This window comes from Phoca vitulina, unplaced genomic scaffold (assembly GCF_004348235.1).
Source record: "Phoca vitulina isolate PV1807 unplaced genomic scaffold, GSC_HSeal_1.0 scaffold22, whole genome shotgun sequence".
Lineage (NCBI taxonomy): Eukaryota > Metazoa > Chordata > Mammalia > Carnivora > Phocidae > Phoca > Phoca vitulina.
Window position 1 is genome coordinate 28,742,674 of NW_022589725.1, and position 22,081 is coordinate 28,764,754.

The window sequence follows — 22,081 nt, forward strand, 5'->3', positions numbered from 1 at the left end:
CCTGATTTCTCTCTCTGCTCCCACCCTCCAGTTTCCTGATGGTTCCTCCCATTGGCTAAATCTAATTGGAGTCCAGGGGGCAAAGAAGCCCAGGACTAGAGGAGGAAGGAGATAAGCAGAGAATGGGTGGGGGCAGGGCGGAAGGTGACAAATGGAGAAATCTGAGATGATAGGGAGGACAAGGAAATGCAAATGCTCTCTATAAAGACATTCAACAAAGGGGCAGTGGCTCAGTTGGTAAGACTCCCATGCTTGATCTCAGCTCAGATCTTGATCTCAGGGTCCTAAGTTCAACCCCTGCGCTGGGCTTCAGGCTAGACATGGAGATTACTTTTAAAAAGGAGGGAAGGACATTCAACCAACCCCTATGTATGCAGTCCCATTGTCACCCCATTCCCTGCTATACCAGATTCCTCTACGTTGAGTTGGAGAGGCTCTGAGAGCAGTGCAGAGCCAATGTCCTGCTCTGTAGATTATAATTTTGCTGCCCCACTAAGGCACTACCCCTCTCCATCTGCTTCCTTTCTGCCAAAAATCAGTTGCCATTTCTCATCCAACCATTATTTCTCTCATTCTCTTTGAATTTGTGGGTTTCAAGTGCTATTATTCTTTAAATTATATATATATACATATATATATGTGTGTGTGTGTATATATATATATATAATCTTAGTAAGGTCTCTGGAAGGTGAGGAATAAAGTGCATGAGGTCCAACCATTTAGTTTAATTGAAAACTTTAATGGAGCCTTAAGTTTTTAAATATAGATCCTACATTTTTCTATTATTTTACTATTTAAGCTGATATTTTGAATTAGATATTTTCTTCCATTTATTTTAGGCTGGTTATGGTTGTTAAGATAAGGAAACCCTTAATTGTTATAATTAACTTAGTTATTAGTCTTCTTACTGAATTCTCTTATTGTTTATAATTGTATTTTGGCTGGAGTACTCCAGTATATTTTTTATATCAGGGCAAATATTAATGTTGCCTATTTCTTTCCAACACGTATACTTAATACGCTTTTCTTCCTTAACTTCCTTGCCTAGTACTTCTGGGATAATGGTAAATAAGTTTTAATAGTATTCTCGTCTTATTTGTAAAATAGACATGTTTGAATTTCTTACCTTTAAACAGGGTAATTTCTATTCTATATGATTATTATTCCATTCATAACTCATGCCATCTATTATTATACTAAATTTTCCTTTCAAATGAGAAAAAAATGTAAGGTTTTTGCAAGTGTCATTTTTTGTTTAATGAAATAATCTTGTTTTATGTTATTTTATTTACATTATATTAACAAGTTATGTGTTATATTAATCAATTTTAAGCCACCTTTGCATTTTTGAGATAAATTTCATTTAATTACTGTACCTTATGAGTTAAATATGCTGTTGAGTTATACTTATTAATATTTTGTTTTCATATTCTTTTTCTTAAGGTAGTCATTTTAATACAGTTTTATTTTAAATTTGCTGTTTTGTGATAATCTCTTATTTTGTTGGTTTTCTAACTCCTTATTTGATTTTCTCTTCATTATTTCCTCCCTTCTGTTTTCCTTTAGCTCATTTTAGTTTAATTCATGACTTATATGTTTAATTTATTTAATTTTATATTTCCTAATAATTATATGGCATTTAAGACTTCGGGGTTTATTATCAACTAAGTTTTAGCTACAATGATTTGCATGAATTCTTCGACATTTCTGGCTCTTTCATTCAATGGATATTTCTTTTCAAAACTATGCTGTATGTTTGGCCTTTTTTCAATTTATGATGGTGTCCTTTTTGTGCTTTAATAGTTTATTCTTGATGGTACCCTTAGTATTTTCTGTGGCGAAAAGAAAAGATTTAGTGATCTGTTCTCGAACGGTCCCTGTAATCCTCAAGTCCTGGATACATGCATCTATCTACCTACCCATCTATCTGAGCTAAAATTGGCCTATAATATTATATTAGTTTCAGGTGTACAATATAATGATTTGATATTTGTACATATTGCAAAACGATCACCACAGTAAGTCTAGTTCCCATCCATAACCACACACAGTTACAACATTTTTTTTCTTGTGTTGAGAAATTTTAAGATCTACTCTCTTAGCAAAGTTCAAATATGGAATACAGTATTATCCACTATAGTCACCATGCTGTGCATTACATCTCCAGGACTTATTTATTTTATAACTGGAAGTTTGGTACATAATTTTTTGACATGACTAGTTTTGACATAGAACCATGTCAAAATGTTTTTTGTTTTGTTTTTAACATGAGGATGTTGTGATAAGTCCAAAAGAACAAAGGTTCAGCTTAAAAAGTAAAAACAAAAACAACGCAGTGTGTATGGAAATTTAGAGTCTCAAACCCAGGTGTGCCATACATGTAATGCTCTTTTGATTTTGTAACTGAAAAGAAAGATTACTCTGCACCCCATCTCTCCAGTACAAGTTGATCTAACCCAGTCCTGCTTTTGTTCCTATGAAATCCAGTGATTTTTCAGGTCAGTTGAAGCTCATTTACTTTTGTGCCCCTGTTACAGACTAGAGCTCAGAACTCTAGCCACATAGATGGCTCCAATATTCCAGGGAAATGAGTAGGGGCCAGATTGTGTCCACTACTTATTGACTAAAGTGATCTTCTGGATGTCAGTGGTGTGTGTGTCTTTCTCAGACAGAGGCCCATTCTCACTCCAGCTCCTGGCTACACTCAGTCTTGGAGTTGTAACTCCATTTCCTCCTGGCTCCAAACATGGCACATGCAGCATCACCTTTTGATGCAATAATACATGGTTGCTTCACCATGTGACCCTGGGAACAGGCATACCAGCTGGATCCTCCCCCCATGCCATCTTCATGCCAAGCTTGGAGTCATAATAAACTGCAGGATTCTCTGGCACACCACTTGGATTCAAGGGAGATAGGGTGTCTTGCACACCAAGGGGCACCATGATGCCAACTCTCTAATGTCTTCTATGATGTGGATGAAATGAGCAGATAAAGAGGCCCAGGCAGGAAGCAAAAGAATGGTTTTCTTCCACTCTCAGACCCCCTCCCCACCCCCAACATCAAGGTGTGAAGTTCACTCTCTCCACTTTGCTCTTCCAAAGTTTTTTTCTCCTTTTGTCTTTCAAACTCTTCTCAACACTTTCAATATTCCACTGTATTCAATTCTTGCTTGGCTTCTGAAAAGAAGTTGAATGTAAATCTTCAATTAGTTCCTCTCTAAATAAGGTGGGTTTCCCCCAATCTGGCTTCTTTTAGGATTTTTTTTTTCTTTATCTTTGATTTTCTGTAGTTTGAATATGGTATGTCCAGGTGTCTTTTTTTTTCTTCTGCATTTAACCTACTTGGTATTTACTCTGAATCTGTGGTTTGGTGCCTGACATTAATTTGGGGGAAATTCTCAGTTATTATTGTTTCAAATATTTCTTCTATTCATTTTTCTTTTTCTTCTCTTTCTAGTATTTTCTTTATTTTTTTATTATGTTATGTTAATCACCATACATTAAATCATTAGTTTTTGATGTAGTGTTCCATGATTCATTGTTTGCGTATAACACCCAATGCTCCATTCAGTACGTGCCCTCCTTAATACCCATCACCAGGCTAACCCATCCTCCCACCCCCCTCCCCTCTGGAACCCTCAGTTTGTTTTTCAGAGTCCATCATCTCTCATGTTTCTTCTCCCCCCCCGATTCCCCCCCCCCCTTTTTTTTCCCCTTCCTTTATCTTTTTTTTTTTTTTTTTTAACATATAATGTATTATTTGTTTCAGGGGTACAGTTCTGTGATTCAACAGTCTTACACAATTCACAGCACTCACCATAGCACATACCCTCCCCAGTGTCTATCACCCAGCCACCCCATCCCTCCCACCCCCCACCACTCCAGCAACCCTCAGTTTGTTTACGTGTATATTACACCTTCTGTAGTTTTTCCACAGTCCTTGGATAGTCTGTTTTTCTTTTTTTTTAGTCTTTGTTCACTTTGCTTTTTGGTTTTCAGGGATTCTATTACTATATCCTCAAGGTTAGAGATTCTTTCCTCAGCTGTGTCCAGTCTATTAATGAGCCCATCAAAGACATTCTTCATTTCTGTTACAGTGTTTTTAGCAATTCTTTTGGCTCTTTCTTAGGATTTCCATCTCTCTGCTTACATGGCCAATCTGTTCTTGGGTGCTGTCTACACTATCCAGTGGAGCTCTCAACATATTGATCATAGTTGTTTCAAATTTCCAGTCTGGTAATTCCAACATCCCTGCCATGTCTGGTTCTAATGCTTGTGTTGTTTCTTTAATTTTATATTTTGCCTTTCAGTATGCCTTGTAATTTCTTCTGGTTAGGTGGACATGATGTACCTGCTAAAAGGAACTCCTGTCAATAGGCCTTTAGTAAGGTGGTAGTGAGGTGTAGGGGAGGGGAAGTGCTCTGTTGTCCCACGATTTCGTCTCAGTCATTAGTGAGCCTGGGCCTCTGGGCTGTGAACTTCACAAGTATTTCTCAGTTTTGTCCTCCCCTCTTAGGTGGGACACAATAATTTCCCTGAGGGCAGGCCTTGTCAAGAAGAGCAGAGAACTCTGGAGCATTTCAAAATGGTTTCTTTTTCCCTTCTCCTGTCAGAAGCGGGAGGGGATTTTTCTTCAGATTTAGTGTGACAATTTGCTCAAGCTCCTTGAGGGAAATCTCACCATACTGTGTACTCCCCTTCATGACTGGGTCCCCTGGAGTCCTTAATTCTCAGAATCATCTACGCTAATCCTTCAGTGATTCATCATGTGCAATTCAAGTTTTCCTACCCCACCTGTGAGTATCTGCTCCGATAAGCTATGACTCCCTACATTCACCTGTTTGTCTCTATAATCTTGGGGGCAGTAGTTTGCCCTGTGTCCTCTCCTCTCTTATGGGTCCAAGAAGAAGTGTGGATTTTTCAGTCTTTCAGCTTTTTTTCTTAAATCTCTTTATCTTAGTAGTCTGTGTCCTACAGTAGAAGGGATTCCAAATCACAATGCAATCTGCACAACCTAACACAGGATAATAGTGAGTCATTAATCTTAAAAACTAGTGGATATAGTGTCTGTGCATTAGCTATAAATTACCCTTACAGCTATATCTTGCATTTCTCTAACAGGCAAATAAGGGAGAATCTGTGGGTACATCATACAGGTGAAGAAATGCAGCAATGATTAATACTTTGACATATTCTGTCATGCCAAGTAATATGCTAAATAGACTCGCCACCAGCTTAAAGGTTTTCCTATCCCAATCCTAATTTCTTGGGTTCATGTTAGGGTTAGGGTTGTGTTGTCTCAGAGTTGGGGTTGCTGCAGAGTTAGTACAGGGATTGGGGTTAATTTCAGAGATGGGTTGGAATTAGATAACCCCTGGAAATCTTCTGATACAGAGTCCTATGATTCCAAATTTGCTAATCTCAGGAATGGCCTTCAAGCACCATGTCTGCTTATTCTCTGAGCATTCACATGAACTTTGACTAGTCTGTGTCTCTTTTGAAATGATAGTAGGCATCTTCATTTAATTTCAACTAATAAATAAATTTGCTGCCCATTATTTTTTCCAGTTTTATTGAGATGTAATTGACACAAAACATTGTGTAAGTTTAAGGTGCACAACATGATGATTTGATATACGTATATATTTCAAAATTGTTCCCACAGTAAGGTCTATTAATAGGGTTAAGTTAAATCTATCAACTCCTGTAGTTATGTTTGTGTGTGTGTGGTGATAATTTTTAAGAGCTATTCTTTTAGCAACTTTCAAGCATCTAATATGGTATTTTTTTCTAAAGATTTTATGTATTTATTTGTCAGAGAGAGAGAGAAACTGAGCAAACAGGGGGAGGGGCAGAGGGAGAAGCAGGCTCCCCGCCAAGCAAGGAGCCCAACTCAGGACTTGATCCCAGGACCCTGGAATCATGACCCGAGCTAAAGTCAGATGCCCAACTGACTGAGCCACCCAGGTGTCCCTACTGTATTGTTAATTATAGTCATTGTGCTGTACATTAGATTTCCAGAGCTTATTTATCTTCCAGCTAGAAGTTCATACCCTTTCACCACCTCCATCCATTTCTTCCCACCCCTCAGCCCCAGGCAACCACCATTCTACTCTCTATTTCTATGAGTTCAGTGTTTGGTTTGGTTTGGTTTGGTTTTAGATTCTACATGTAAGTGAAATCATATAGTATTTGTCTTTCTCTGATTAATTTCATTTAGCATAATGCCCTTAAGTTTCATCCAAGTTCTTGCAAATGGCAGGATTTCTTTTTTTTTAAATGCTTGAATAATATTCCATTGAATACACACACACACACCCACACACACACAGAGAATATTTTCTTTGTCCATTCATCCATCAGTGAACATTTAGGTGGTTTCCATGTCTTCACTATTTTAATAATGCTGCAATGAACAACATGAGGGTGCATCTACATCTTTGAGGTAGTGATTTTATTTCCTTTGGATATATACACAGTGAGTGATTGCTGGATCACATGGTGTAGACAGCACCCAAGAACACAAGAGTGCACAAAGATTCCCTTTTCTCTGCATCCTCACCATATCTTTTGTCTTTTTGATAATAGCCACGCTAATGGGTGGGAGGTGATATCTCACTGTGGTTTGGGTTTGTACTTCCCTGATGATTAGTGATGTTGAGCACCTTTTCATGTAGCTGTTAGCCATTTGTATGTCTTCTTTGGGGAAAAAAAAAACCACATCTATTCAGATCCCTTGTCCATTTTTAATCAGATTATTTTGGAGTTTCTTCACTGCTAAGTTTTATGATTTCATTATATATTTTGGATATTAATTCCTTATGAGATATTTGCTTTGTAAATATCTTCTCCCATTCTGTAGGTTGCTTTTCATTTTGTTGATTGTTTCTTTTGTTGTGCAGAAGCTTTTTAATTTGACATGGTCTCATTTGTTGTTTTTTATTTTTTCTTTCTTCCTTTTTTTTTTTTTTTTTTTTGATTTTTGCTTTTGTTACCTGTGTTCTTGCTGTCATCTCTGCCTGGGTGAGGCTGGAGGCTGTGCTCAGCAATCTGGCAAGGCCATATGCTAGGCTCCACTACTATGTAGGGCTGTAGGCTGGGTTCCAAGGCTGCTCAGAATCGTTGTTCAGGTTCCTCCTGGTTATTTGGGGCTAGGGGCTATATGCTCAACAGTTGGGCAGGACTGCAAGTTTTCTCTCCTGCCTGGGTGGGCCTTAGGATATGCTCTGCAGCTGGGCATCTGTGGCCAGGCCTCCCAGAGGGGAATGATTGGAGGCTCTGCTCAGCAGTTGGGCAGGACTATGAATTTACTCCTTTGTTCACAGAATGAGCTCTACAGCAGTATGACCTATTGGCTGGGGATCCAATTCAGGCAGAATTGCCAGAGGAGCTCCCTGGCTAAATGAAATGACTGGCTTAGCTCTCTGCTCAAGTGCTGCTGCAAGCAGGAAGGAAATCCACCAAGATCTGAGTACCCATTGCTATCAGCCACTTCCCCCTTCTCTGTTCCTATCTGATCCCCAGTGCTCTAATCTAGTAAGTTCCCCCAGTGATCCTTACTTAAGTAGGACTCGAGTGAAACTCCTGGGTAGTGCCTGCAACACTGAGGGAGCTGGATGTCCATCTTGGGGTCTCTTTTCCCACTGGAGGAACCATAGGCCAGGGGTCACGTTTGGTACATCACTGTGCTAGCCTGGGGGGCACGGGCAAGGCAGGCAGAGTATAGCCACTCTTCAAATGTGGTCATTTCTCAGCCTCTATGGTCCAAGAAATATTTCACTCTCACCTCTGGTTCTGGGCTTATCATAATGGTGTCTTGTCTATAGAGAGCTGCTAGTTGGTCTTCTTGTGAGAGGAACTGATTTGAGATCCACTTATGTTACCATGTTAATGATGTGACTTCTGGCTGTCTATTATTTTTTTTTTAAAGATTTTATTTATTTATTTGAGAGAGAGAATGAGAGAGAGAGAGAGCATGAGAGGGGGGAGGGTCAGAGGGAGAAGCAGACTCCCTGCCGAGCAGGGAGCCCGATGCAGGACTCGATCCTGTGACTCCAGGATCATGACCTGAGCCGAAGGCAGTCGCTTAACCAACTGAGCCACCCAGGCGCCCTGGCTGTCTATTATTTGTAGAACGTATTCCATTTTCCACTTGAAATGTTCATAGTGTCCATCACATTCACTTCAGAGGCCTGGCTATGGAAAACTTATTTGGTCTGGGATCTTAAACTGTGGGGATGTTGGGAGAGTTTGCTCACAGTGAGCTCTTAGTTTCTGCTTCAGGGTGGATCTTTATTTTTTTTTTAAGATTTTATGTATTTATTAGAGAGAGAGAGAGCATGAACAGGGGGAGGGTCAGAGGAAGAAACAGACTACCTGCTCAGTGGGGAGCCTGACATGGGGCTCGATCCCAGGACCCTGGGACCATGACCTGAGCCAAAGGCAGACACTTAACCAACTGAGTCACCCAGACACTCCAGATCTTTATTTTTTACTCATAAAATTTCTCAAACCTATAAATCACTTGAGCAATGTGGAAATGAATAAGATAAAGGTCCTCATACTTGGCTTTGGAATTAAGATTGAGGTAAGAGACGGGATGGAGCAATATTGAGGTACATCAATCATATGAATTACCCAGTAATAAGAAGCAGTAATTTCACATTTTGACTAAGGCAACTTAATATAACATGAAAATAGCTGCACTCAACTAACCCCACTGTCGGAATGCTGCTTTTGGAAACTTGGCTGTGAAGATAAGGAGAAAGGGCAGTAGTTAGATGTGTTTGCATAGTCGAGGGTGTTTAACTTTTTTGTTGTTGTTCTTAAATAAAGGTGATTCTTGGGATATGTGAAAGCTGAGAAGAGCAGAGACTCTTCCAATACAACTGGGATTAAATCTGCAGATGGCGAGCAAAGCAGAGCCAAACCCACTCTCTCCCTTCTGTTGCTCAGGGCTGATGTTCCTGGCTTTCTTTAAGGTGCCAGATGGAGACCACTCTTGAGCAACCTTCCTTGGTGACTCACTGGCTCATTATCTCACAACCAGTTCATATATTTATACACTTTGTCGTTTGATCTGGTGAATTCACCAACATATTTGGACTTGATGGTCCATTTTATTGGCCCTATAACTGACCATCAAGTGGAGAATTTAACTAAGGAGGTATCTCCAATGCCTTGTGAATACTTTTCCCATATAAAGGCAAGCATTTATTCAAGTCAGCTGGTCATAGGAAAGGAGAGGAAAGGCTTCTGCTTTCATGCTCCCTAGAGTTCCTGCAATATGCATCCCCTTAATGAAGCCAGCAGACGCATCTACTCGCACTTGGCTCTGGAATGATCAAAGCGACTCAGAGCTGTAATTTTAATATGCCATTTATTTTCTGAAGAAAAAAATAAAACTGCTTTATATGCAAGAAAATAATCTGTGTCTATTTCAGACATCATAAATGATTTGCAATGAGTTTGAATTTTTATTCTCCAAGAAAGCCATTGTATTTACAAGGTAGCAGCTTTGGTGTTGCTACAGAAGTTTTAGCCCAAATAGCTGTGAATTTTTTGCTGTAAATCATTTTAATGGTGTAGATTGTTGTCAGTTGTGTTACCATTGGATCCTGTGACATGTATAGGACTGGATTATTTTATGATCTGAATGGTTTTATAAGCAGAGGCTGGTCCGATGGCACATGTCATCTTATGCACAGATTGGCAGTAGAGAGCTTTGTAAAGAGAGAGATAAACTTGGTGGTGCCTGGGTGGCTCAGTCTGTTAAGTGTCTGACTCTTGATTTTGGCTCAGGTCATGGTCTCAGGGTCATGAGACTGAGCCACGCGTTGTGTTCCCCTCTCAGTGTGGAGTTGGCTTGAGACTCTCTCTCCCTCTGCCCCTCCCCCTTGCTCTCTCTCAAATAAATAAATAAATCTTTAAAAAAAAAAAAAAGAGATTCTCTCTTTCTCTCTCTCTGCCCCTCCCTACTCCTGCGTGCACATGCATGCTCTCTCTCTCTCTCTCAAACAAACAAAGAAATAAAATGAAAAGAAAGAGATAAACTTGGTTCAGGCGTTAAAATATATCACTCATTTATTGGTTCCTCTTACTACCACTTATGAACTCCCTATTTTTGAAATAAAACAGAATCTCCCCTTTTATTTTTTTAAATTTTTTGAAAGATTGTATTTATTCATTTGAGAGAGAGACAGAGAGGGAGAGAGAGAGAAAGAGGAGAATGAGCAAGGGTGGGGGAGGGAGAGGGAGAAGCAGGCTCCCCGCTCAGCTGGGAGCCTGATGTGGGGCTCAATCCCAGGACCCTCCCAAGACCCTGGGTTCATGACCTGAGTTGAAGGCAGACGTTTAACTGACAGAGCCACCCAGGCACCCCAGAATCCCCCCCTTTAAACTAAATGAATTATATTTTATTTAAAATACCATTTATTTGGGGGGGGGGAATTGAATAAAAATTACTCATAAAGCCACCTGCCCTAAAGAGGGAAAACTGCTAACATTTTTTATTTTCCATAGACATTGGTAGTAATGATTGGAAGTAAAAATCTATTGTATTGGAAGAGGATGATGTATTTGGTTAAAAACACATATATAAAATGTAACTGGCAGGTTGAGTTGGGTTTAGGAATGTTTGGAAATGTTTTATGTGTGATGGTACTAGAAGTGACATGTGTTAGGAAAATGAGACATTGGGAGAAACAGATCAGGAGGAAGAGACTGCACAATATTTACATTTTTGAGACAAGAAAAATGTGGGCCAAAAATTCATTTTGGAGTTCAACCGGATGAAGCTGAAGTTGAGGTAAGATGAAACCAAGCAGGTACAACAACTTTTGCTCCAGTTATGGGTTCCTCTAGAACAATGATAATGCAGTGAGAAATCCCACATGCATTTAAAGTAAATAGTAATTGGGAGGCAAAGGCCTGCATGCTCTAGGAAGTTCTACCTGGGAGAAAGCCAGGGAAGGAGTCTGAGAGGGGTTTGTTCTGTAGAAAAAGGAGATCAGAAGAAGAATGTTTATTGAACAGAGATTGAGACACAGATTACTGTGTGTTTAAGGGTGTGGACCCCAAGGGCACACTCCCTGGGTTCAAATCCTGGTTGGGTAAGAAACCTAGACTTTTAGTTTCCTTAACAGTAAAATGGGGACAGTAGTAGTTGTAGTGACAATTGTGAGAATTAAAGGGTCTAAAATGCTTGGAAGAGCACTTGCTCCACAGTGAAGTAACTCCGTATATATTAGCTATTATCATCCACCAATAGCTTGACCATAATCAGTGTGGATAAGCTGGGAGTGATGGAGTGACCTTGCATCTTGTGGCCATTGCTTCATGGAAGACACTTGAGGATTAAGACATGACCAAATGGTTCGCCCTGGTGGGTTTTGTGAGAAGGCTTGGGTGACTAACAAGTGGGGAGGCTTTTTCAGTCTTCATGACTTTTTCTGCCTTAAAAACAATTTTTTCTTTGCTCTTTTCTCTGACAAGGGGGTTAGGATAGGGAGATGAGAGTCAATATTTATACATATTAACATTGGCAGTGTCCTAACATACATGTGATCTGACTCTTGATTTCTCCCCTTAATATTGCAATAAGCATTTTCTAGTTACAGACATTTTTTCATAATGTTAATGATGTTAATCCTTAATATTTTTTAAAGATTTTATTTATTTATTTGTCAGAGAGAGAGAGAGAGCACAAGCAGGGGGAGCAGCAGAGGCAGAGGGAGAAGCAGGCTTCCTGCTGAGCAAGGAGCCCGATGCAGGACTCGATCCCAGGACCCTGGGATCATGACCTGAGCCAAAGGCAGACGCTTAACAGACTGAGTCACCCAGGCATCCCTGTTTATGCTTAATATTATGCTCAATATTAATATCCATCCACATAATAGTCCATTGTATAAGGTTGTATCATGATATACTCAACTATTGTGTAATCTTGGAAATTTTATGGATTCTGATTCTGTGGTGTATAAATAGTGTGGCAATCAGGATCTCTCATTTTTTATTGAGCACCTACCTTGTTCCAGACACTATTCAAGGCATTGGAGATAGCAATGAACTTAGCATATATTTTGGTCTACATCTTTGATTTTTATTAGGAACCCATTATCCAGTTCAGCAATCAACAACACATTTGTCCATTGATTTTTAAGAAAATTCAATAGTCAGCTTCTGTTGGGTTGGAGAAAGGCACATTCAAAACTTGCGAATACTATTCTCACCTCATTCAAGGGCAGAAATTTAATCTCTTGGTTTTTAGGATAATTTCTCTTTTATAAAATCCGGTCACTGTATTACTAAGTGTTTTCAAACACACACACACACACACACGCACACACACACACACACACACACACGCGCGCGCGCGCACACACACATACGCACACACACGCGCACACACACACACACACACGCACACACACACATACGCGCACACACACACACGCACACACACACACATACGCACACACACACACACACACACACGCACACACACACACACACACCTGCACCAGGATAGAATGATTGGGGAGAATACAATGTTGCTCTTCAAAGAGTTGAAGGTCTGTCCAGAAGAGGAATTACACTTACCTACTCTTATTCCTGAGGCCAGAACTAAGACAAATAGGTGGATATTGGTGGGTGGTATTCTTCACATCAGCCTAAGAACAACAACAGAAATTAACAAAAACCAAAAAAATTTAACATGTTTCTAAAGCTTCCATGGGAGAGAGTAAGCTTCTGATCAGTGGAAAAAGTTAAACTCAGGCTGGATAAGTACCTTCAGAGGAGGCTGAAGAGGGATTTTTGTAGTACAATGGTTCTTAAGTTCTGTGTGTGTGTGTGTGTCTGTGTGTGTGCACACGTAATTGTGTATTCATGCCATACTTCGGTAACTGGAATTTGTGGTGGTCCCCAGAAGGCATTAAAAGACTAGGAACAGCTTTAAACACATGAGTAATAATTACAGTATAATCATCATTGTGGCATAAGAATACCCCAAAAGTTCTATAAAAAGTACACACTGTTTACACATAATTCTCATCACTCCCGTCCCAGAACTGTTTAGGTCAAACTGTTTATGGTCACAAAAGACCCTTCTCCATATGCACAAGGAAAATTCCAGCATTTTGCAGTGCTTTAGTAAAAACAGGATTTATCTCTAGGGCTGGGTTGATGCTACTCTACACCTATTATCACTTGTCTAAAACCTCATTTATTCAGCTCAGCATTCCCCCAATGTCATTGCCATAATTATGACAAAAAAAATTAGCAGTACCTGTGACAGTATCAGGGGTACCAGTATACCATAGCATACCAGTGGTTATGGAGGATACATTTCTGATCATTTCTGAGGGTTTGAAGTCGCTTCACTGGCTTTGTGTTATGTTTGCTGGAAGAAATTAAATAATAATGAACAAATAGCCCCGATATTTTATGAAAGTGGCAGATTTTTCTCCTGTGAAGATTGGGTTATTTTAAAATCAACAGCAGGACATCTGTGAAAAACCTACAGTGAATATCATTCTCAATGGGGAAAAACTGAGAGCTTTCCCCCTAAGGTCAGGAACACGGCAGGGATGTCCACTATCACCACTGCTATTCAACATAGTATTAGAAGTCCTGGCCACAGCAATCAGACAACAAAAAGAAATCAAAGGCATCCAAATCGGCAAAGAAGAAGTCAAACTCTCACTCTTTGCAGATGATATGATACTTTATGTGGAAAACCCAGAAGACTCTACCCCAAAACTGCTAGAACTCATACAGGAATTCAGTAAAGTGGCAGGATATAAAATCAATGCACATAAATCAGTGGCATTCCTATACAGCAACAAGACAGAAGAAAGAGAAATTAAGGAGTCGATCCCATTTACAATTGCACCCAAAACCATAAGATACCTAGGATAAATCTAACCAAAGAGGCAAAAGATCTGTACTCAGAAAACTATAAAATACTCATGAAAGAAATTGAGGAAGACACAAAGAAATGGAAAAACATTCCATGCTCATGGATTGGAAGAACAAATATTGTGAAGATGTCAATGCTACCTGGAGCAATCTACACATTCAATGCAATCCCCATCAAAACACCATCCACTTTTTTCAAAGAAATGGAACACATAATCCTAAAATTTGTATGGAACCAGAAAAGACCCCGAATAGCTAGAGGAATGTTGAAAAAGAAAAGGAAAGCTGGTGGCATCACAATTCCGGACTTCCAGCTCTATTACAGAGCTGTCATCATCAAGACAGTATGGTACTGGCACAAAAACAGACACATTGATCAATGGAACAGAATAGAGAGCCCAGAAATAGACCCTCAACTCTATGGTCAACTAATCTTCGACAAAGCAGGAAAGAATGTCCAATGGAAAAAAGTCTCTTCAACAAATGGTGTTGGGAAAATTGGACAGCCACATGCAGAAGAATGAAACTGGACCATTTCCTTACACCACATACAAAAATAGACTCAAAATGGTTGAAAGACCTAAATGTGAGACAGGAGTCCATCAACATCCTAAAGGAGAACACAGGCAGCAACCTCTTCGACCTCAGCCACAGCAACTTCTTCCTAGAAACATCGCCAAAGGCAAGGGAAGCAAGGGCAAAAATGAACTATTGGGACTTCATCAAGATAAAAAGCTTTTGCACAGCAAAAGAAACAGTCAACAAAAGCAAAAGACAACTGACAGAATGGGAGAAGATATTTGCAAATGACATATCAGATAAAGGGCTAGTATCTAAAATCTATAAAGAACTTATCAAACTCAACACCCAAAGAACAAATGATCCAATCAAGAAATGGGCAGAAGACATGAACAGACATTTTTCCAAAGAAGACATCCAAATGGCCAACAGACACATGAAAAAGTGCTTAATATCGCTTGGCATCAGGGAAATTCAAATCAAAACCTCAATGAAATACCACCTCACACCCGTCAGAATGGCTAAAATTAACAAGTCAGGAAACGACAGATGTTGGCTGGGATGCGGAGAAAGGGGAACCCTCCTACACTGTTGGTGGGAGTGCAAGCTGGTGCAACCACTCTGGAAAACAGTATGGAGGTTCCTCAAAAAGTTGGAAATAGAGCTACCCTACGATCCAGCAATTGCACTACTGGGTATTTATCCCAAAGATACAAATGTAGGGATCCAAAGGGGTACGTGCACCCCGATGTTTATAGCAGCAATGTCCACAATAGCCAAACTATGGAAAGAAGCAAGATGTCCATCGACAGATGAATGGATAAAGAAGAAGTGGTATATATATACAATGGAATATTATGCAGCCATCAAAAGGAATGAGAGCTTGCCATTTGCAACGACATGGATGGAACTGGAGGGTGTTATGCTGAGCGAAATAAGTCAACCAGAGAAAGACATGTATCATAGGACCTCACTGATATGAGGAATTCTTAATCTCAGGAAACAAACTGAGGGTTACTGGAGTGGGGAGGGGGTGGGAGGGACGGGGTTGCTGGGTGATAGACATTGGGGAGGGTATGTGCTATGGTGAGCGCTGTGAATTGTGCAAGACTGTTGAATCACAGATCTGTACCTCTGAAACAAATAATGCAATATATGTTAAGAAAAAAAAAAAAAGAAGAAGATAGCAGGAGGGGAAGAATGAAGGGGGGGAATTGGAGGGGTAGACGAACCATGAGAGACAATGGACTCTGGAAAACAAACTGAGGGTTCTAGAGGGGAGGGGGTAGGAGGATGGGTTAGCCTGGTGATGGGTATTAAGAGGGCACATTCTGCATGGAGCACTGGGTGTTATGCACAAACAATGAATCATGGAACACTACATCAAAAACTAATGATGTAAGGTATGGTGATTAACATAACAATAAAAAATTTAAAAAAAATCAATGGCAGGAGGGCAAGACCTTCTGAAAAAAAAAATTTCCTCAAGTCCTAGAATGTTAACAGAATACAGAAATCTCAAACACATGTTGTTAAAATAAAATAACAGCAATACATAAATCATTGACACTTACATTAAAGACTGTGATTTACCCTGTTTTGAAGGTTACATGGTACAGAAAATAGTCACAAAAGAATCCTATTTGCTTTACCCATGTCACCATCTTGAGTTGAATGTACATATCCTCAAGAAACTGAAGAATCAGCACATGACATTCGATGCTTTTTATTTTACTAACAACTTTAATTTTTTCTAATAACAAAATAATAAATCCACACTATGTAAAATTTTAAAAAGTACAGATAAGCACAAGAAATCATTACTAAATCATTACTCAGAGATAATCTCTGTTAACTTGTTGGTAAATTTTCATAGGTATTGATTCTAAATTTCCCTGGGATTGCAGGAATAGATGATGTTAGGGATAAACAGTTATAATTAGTTAGAAAACCAAAATTTCTGTATACATTATCACTGCTACTGTGGAAACCAACATCTGACCTATATGTAATAAGCAAGCATGTTTGATGAGGAGGAAATGTGAGCTGGTAGCATCATGGAGGGCTGCTGGGTGGAGGGGCCTGTAGCCTTTGGAAGCTAGCTCTGCCCCAAGCAAGGACCCCAAGAGAAACGTGCAGTGCACCCTGATGTCAATGTCAGGACAGAGAGCCTTCAAGGTATGGATCTGACAAAAAGGCAGACCTGTCTGACCCATCCACAAACCCCAGGCCCTAGGGCTCCGCCCCAGCCACGTGGGACTGTTCATCACTTATTATGTCAAGGCAGGTGCTCCTGAAGTATCTGTTGAATGTATGAGCAATGGAGTGACCAGGACCAAAGTGGCCTTTCCCCAAACTCTTTCTCTTCCATGTATAAATGGGCCTTAATCAACCTGTGAGTGTTATTATGATACAAAAGATTCAGTATAACAAACTGGTTTTGTTTTTCCCTGAAAACACATCTCCCTGGCTCCAGCAATGCCTTCAGAACTAGGAACTTTGAACACAATGGAATTCTGCACTAAGGTGCCTGTTAGAAAATGTCGAGCCATGGATGACCATGCTCAAGAAGTAATTTAATAATAGCGTGCTCTGGTTTGGGGCCATTTGCTAAAATCCAAAAAAAAAAAAAAAACCAAAAACAGCATTTTTACAACTGAGTGACAGTAACCTAAATTCATCCTGGAACCCTCTTCCTATGCAGGTCTAGAGGGTAAAACTACTAACTAAAATTTTTATAAGACCCCTCCATGAGTTTTCTTTCACAGATAGTTGCAAAATTTCTCTTCTCTTTGTGAATTTTGGCACAACCATCCGATTCAAGAACTATAGAGTCCCTTAAAATATTTTCCTTTTTTTTACTCCAGTTGAAGATGATCTGTTGACAAAGGCCAGATAATAAGGCCCAAAATTTTACTATGACATTCCTAAGCAAGTTAAAACAACTCCTTTTGAAATTTAGTTACTTATTGTTTCAAAGAAACAAATTGAAGAAAAAAACAGTAAGTAGGAAATAAGAAAATAAAAATAAGAATAAGAAAATAAGAATAAGAAAGAATAAGAAAAAACAATAAATAAAAATAAGAAAAAGAATAAGAAAATAAAAATAATAAGAAAAAACAATAAAAAATAAGAATAAGAAAGTATAAATAATAAGAAGAAAAATAGGAATAAGAAAGAATAAGAAAAAACAGTAAGTAGAAAAATGTGAGGTCCTGATGAAAAGAGTAACTTGAATAAAACATACTAGGGTCAGATCTGTAAGCTCTTGTGGTCAGTTATTAGATAAAACTTGGGAGCCACCGGTTCTGGATCAACAACGATGAGCGAGGTGCTAACACCCAAAGAGGGCACACTTGTCTAGTCTCATCTGCAACATAGGCATGTAGCTCTTCTTTTATTCCTGCTCGAAGGATCAGCCCACTGTCTTAACAGTTCTTTGCAAGGTCCTCCCAGTCACCTATGCGATTTACCAGTAGGATTCTCCTTATGCATTTACCAAAGCAGCAAATAAAATTCTACCTCAGACTTCCCCCTTTTCCATGATTTTGTGAATCTGGGGGAGAAAAAACCACTCACTTTTGGCTTCATCTGTGTGCATTTGAGCCCCTGTTGGAGGGGGTGACTCATTTCATGTTTTATGTAAATCAGGGACCACTCTGAACTTGGCTTGAAAAAAAGTCTTCATTTTCCTGACTGATATTTAGCATTTCCTTCCCCTATAAAGCTTGGAAACAATCCACAGCACTATTAGCATTATTTGTGATTTTGTCACTCACAGAAGCCACAGATAATTTCATGACACATTCATTTCAGGTGTTACAGCTCACAAAATATTGTTTACACCCATCACCACTTCAAAATTAGGGTAGCTACATAGTAGAGTGGTTATTTAATGCATGAAGTAGGTAGTTATTTACTATGTTTATTATGTAGCTGATTATTATTATTATTTTTTGAGAGAGAGAGTGCATGCATGAGGGAGGGGAGGAGAAGAGAGAGAGGGGGAGAGAGAATTTTAAGCAGGCTCCATGCCCCGCCCAGAGCCTGATGCAGGGCTCGATCTCATGACCTGAGATCATGACCTCAGCTGAAATCAAGAGTCAGTTGCTTAATCCACTGAGCCACCCAGGTGCCCCTTTGTAGCTGCTTATTAAATGCATTCATAAGAAAACACCCATTTTTATAGGAAATGCAGAAGCATGATCTAATCGTAAGATATACCAGATAAACCCAAATTAAAGGGGTTCTTAATATAACAGACCAGAATTCTTCAAAAGTGTCTAGGTCACAAAAGACTAAAGAGACAGAACAGCTACATAAAATGTGGGACTCTGGATTGGTTCCTGGAACAGTAGGACATTGATGGAAGAAAAATAGTGAAATCCAAAAAAGTGTACAGTTTAGTTCAGAGAATTGTATCAATGTTAATTTCTTCATTTTGATAAATGGCCCATGATTATCTAAGATGTGAACATTAGGGGAATCTGGGTAAAGGGTGTACTGAAACATTCTATACTATTTTTACAACATTTCTGTAAGTCGACAGTTATTTCAAAATAAAAAGTTAGAAAGGATTACATTTGGGAACTGAAAAGAAAATAAAGAACCACATATATTATTCTATCACAATTTGTTTTTCTAATATTTTGATAAAAGTATTTCAAAATCATTATTTTCCTTTGAAATCCTGTGTATTTTCTGCTTTAAAAATATCATCCCAACAGGGAACCCACTGCTTTCTCAGACTGCCAATGGGATCATGGCACAAAAAGATGAAGAATCATAAATTAAGGAATTTGAAAGTTGCAGATACCAAATGCCAAAGTGACTGGATTAAAATCTGTGAAAAACAAGTAGCCAGAGGAACCTCTTCACTTTGGCCTCCGTTTGGAATGAGTTAGCCTGAATCCATGGTCTTTTCTTGAGCACCCTTCAATTCCCCTCCACAGCTGTGTCCTGGAGGGACACTGACTCAGAATGGTAGGCAAGACCAACACTCTGAGGGCTTCTCACCAGGAGCCACATCCCCATTCACTGAACACTCCCCACACAACACTGCAGACCACTCATCTTTCTTGATCTGGCACATTTCTTTTGAGCTTGGGTCAGGGTTTAAATTATTAATCACTTCCCAGGATATTTGTGTCTCAGATCAGTTTCCAAGCTGCTTTAACATGCACACATGGGCTTTATCCCTCTGCCATTTGCAATTATGCAAAAAAACCCGTGTGGATGTTATCGGGCACCTCTGCAGGTGCTGGTGATGGAGCCAAATCAACAGAAGAAGCTAATTGGAAGCAACATGCTAAGATGCTTTTAGGAATGGATATTTATCCAAATGGCTACATAATACAAGAGGCAGAGAGGAGAAAAAAGCAGTGCCAAGAAAGAAAGGTGGGATGAGGGGGTGTGGCTGCATGATCAGATCTACTCTAAAGATGGCCACAAAGTCTGCCCCCCAATATGGGATGGGCTTCTGGGCACAAAACCTACCTCCCTTTCCTCCCCTGCTCTGAACTCAAGAGGCTGTGGAGCCCTTACTGGACTCCAGTGAACTTCAGTGGCTCAAAACGGAAACATGAGTTTTCTCTACTCAGTGTTAAAACATGATTAGAAATAATCTGGTAAAATTACGTGAAAAAGTACAGGCTGTTGGGTTTTGCAGTATTGAATTATGGTTTGGTCAACATGAAGGGAAGTAGAACATTAAAACTGTATTGTCAGGTGGTGTAGGGTCAGTTCACAAACTTAGAGGACACACCTCCATTCAGACTTCCAGAGCAGGGACACTCCAGCATTTTGCCTGTGTTTGGTCAGTTAAATGTGGGATGTTGCAGCTTGAGGGATCATGACTATCTGTGAGAACTAGTGATGCTCAATGCAGAGTCAGAACGGAGAAGGACAAAAGGGAAATCTTAAAGGAAGACTGAATATAAATGTTCAGTGAGGGGTTGGAAGCATCTCATTTGGAGATCTTGAGGGAGATATTTGGAGGAGTGCCTGGTAATTTCACTCAGGTATGAAAAGAGGGTTGGGCTTTTCTAAGTCCTCAGGAACCTCATATGCCATGGAGACTTAGAATCTAGCTATGTGCTTTCTCTGTTAAACAGAATTTAAAATGAGGCAAGTGTATCTTGCATTCCCCTTCAGGGAACTCCTGAACTACTGAATGGAAGGTCACATGGGTCACCTCCAGTGTGCTAGACATTGTATTAGATGCTTTACAGGCACTATTTCCTTTAGTCCTTGTTTTATTCTTAGGAGTTGGGTACTATTAGTCCTACTTTACAGAAATGTGTGAGCTCTTTGTGGAATGGTGCTCTGTCTTTAGCACCAAGCTACAGCTTCCTGGCTCCTGATCTTCAAGGCAGCATTCCAAATTCTGATCTGGTTGGAAATTGTGAATTTCCCTTCAAAGTGATCCATGTTCCTTTCCCTTAAGAAAATAATCACATAAAAAAAAAGAAAAGACTCACATAGATATTTTCAGAGAGGAGGTGCTAAAACACTCACATTATGCTTAAAAGCTTTCTTTTAGTTGTGCAAATTTGTTGTGAATAATCTTTTAGATGAATACATTACAGAAAAGAGTTAAAGAATCCACCAGTTTATGACAGTGAGGGTGAAAATATTTCCAGGTCAGACAGGAAGATTTTAATTGTGAGAGAGGACATCTCTGAATTAATTAACAAGGGCCATGAACTTAAAAAATGGTGCCATTTCTGAAATGCTGGTACTGGTCAAGTGTCATTGTAACCGGATGAGAAATTAAGTGCCTCATTAAGAACTCCTGCTAACTCTGAAACCAATAGAGGATAATGGATGGATGGATGGAAAATCCAGCTAAGGGCAAAAGATATGGGCACTGTTCTAAGAAGCTTCCTTTGGGGGCCAGCTCAGGGTAACAAGTAGAGGGCTGAATAGAGGGACCTTTGAATACAAGGTCAGGTTTCAGGTCTGGAGGCATCAAGGACCCAGGTAGGATGACCACAAAGTCTAGCTTTTCTGCCCAACTCTGCCCAGGGTGACCCTTTAAGGTAATCTTTAATAGTATGGGGTTTAGAGTTTAAAGAACAGCATTCAAATCCCTCCTGTACCACTTAATAGCTCTATGATATTAGGCAGATCACTTCACTTCTCTCATTCTTAATTTCCTTGTTATGAAACAGGACTACAATACAACTCTCTAAGAGAGTTTCATGAAGTTTAACTAGTTAATATATGTAAGGAACTTGACAGATTTCCTGGCAGAGTGCTCAATGAATGGTAGAAGTTACTATTGTTAGCTCTTCTAGCCAAGGTTCTCCACTCTGGGCTGGACAGATGAAGGGGAGCTAAAGGAACAAAAAAAAAATTCACAAGAGTTAAACTGATACACAAATGGATAAAATGTACCAAAGTGTCAATTCTGCAGGAGTTATATTAACACAAAATGTGTAAAGTATCATTAACATATTTTCTCATTACATATTTTATTTGCTACTTTATTATAGTAAGTGGACAAATACCCAAGTGAAAGAATTTTCATAGGTTCATGAATAGACTCTTCTCCCATAAGGTCTAAAGTTCCTCAGTATTACATTTAGGACAACATAACCCTTGAGGCTGGAGAGAAATCTAGTAACCACTGCCCTCAA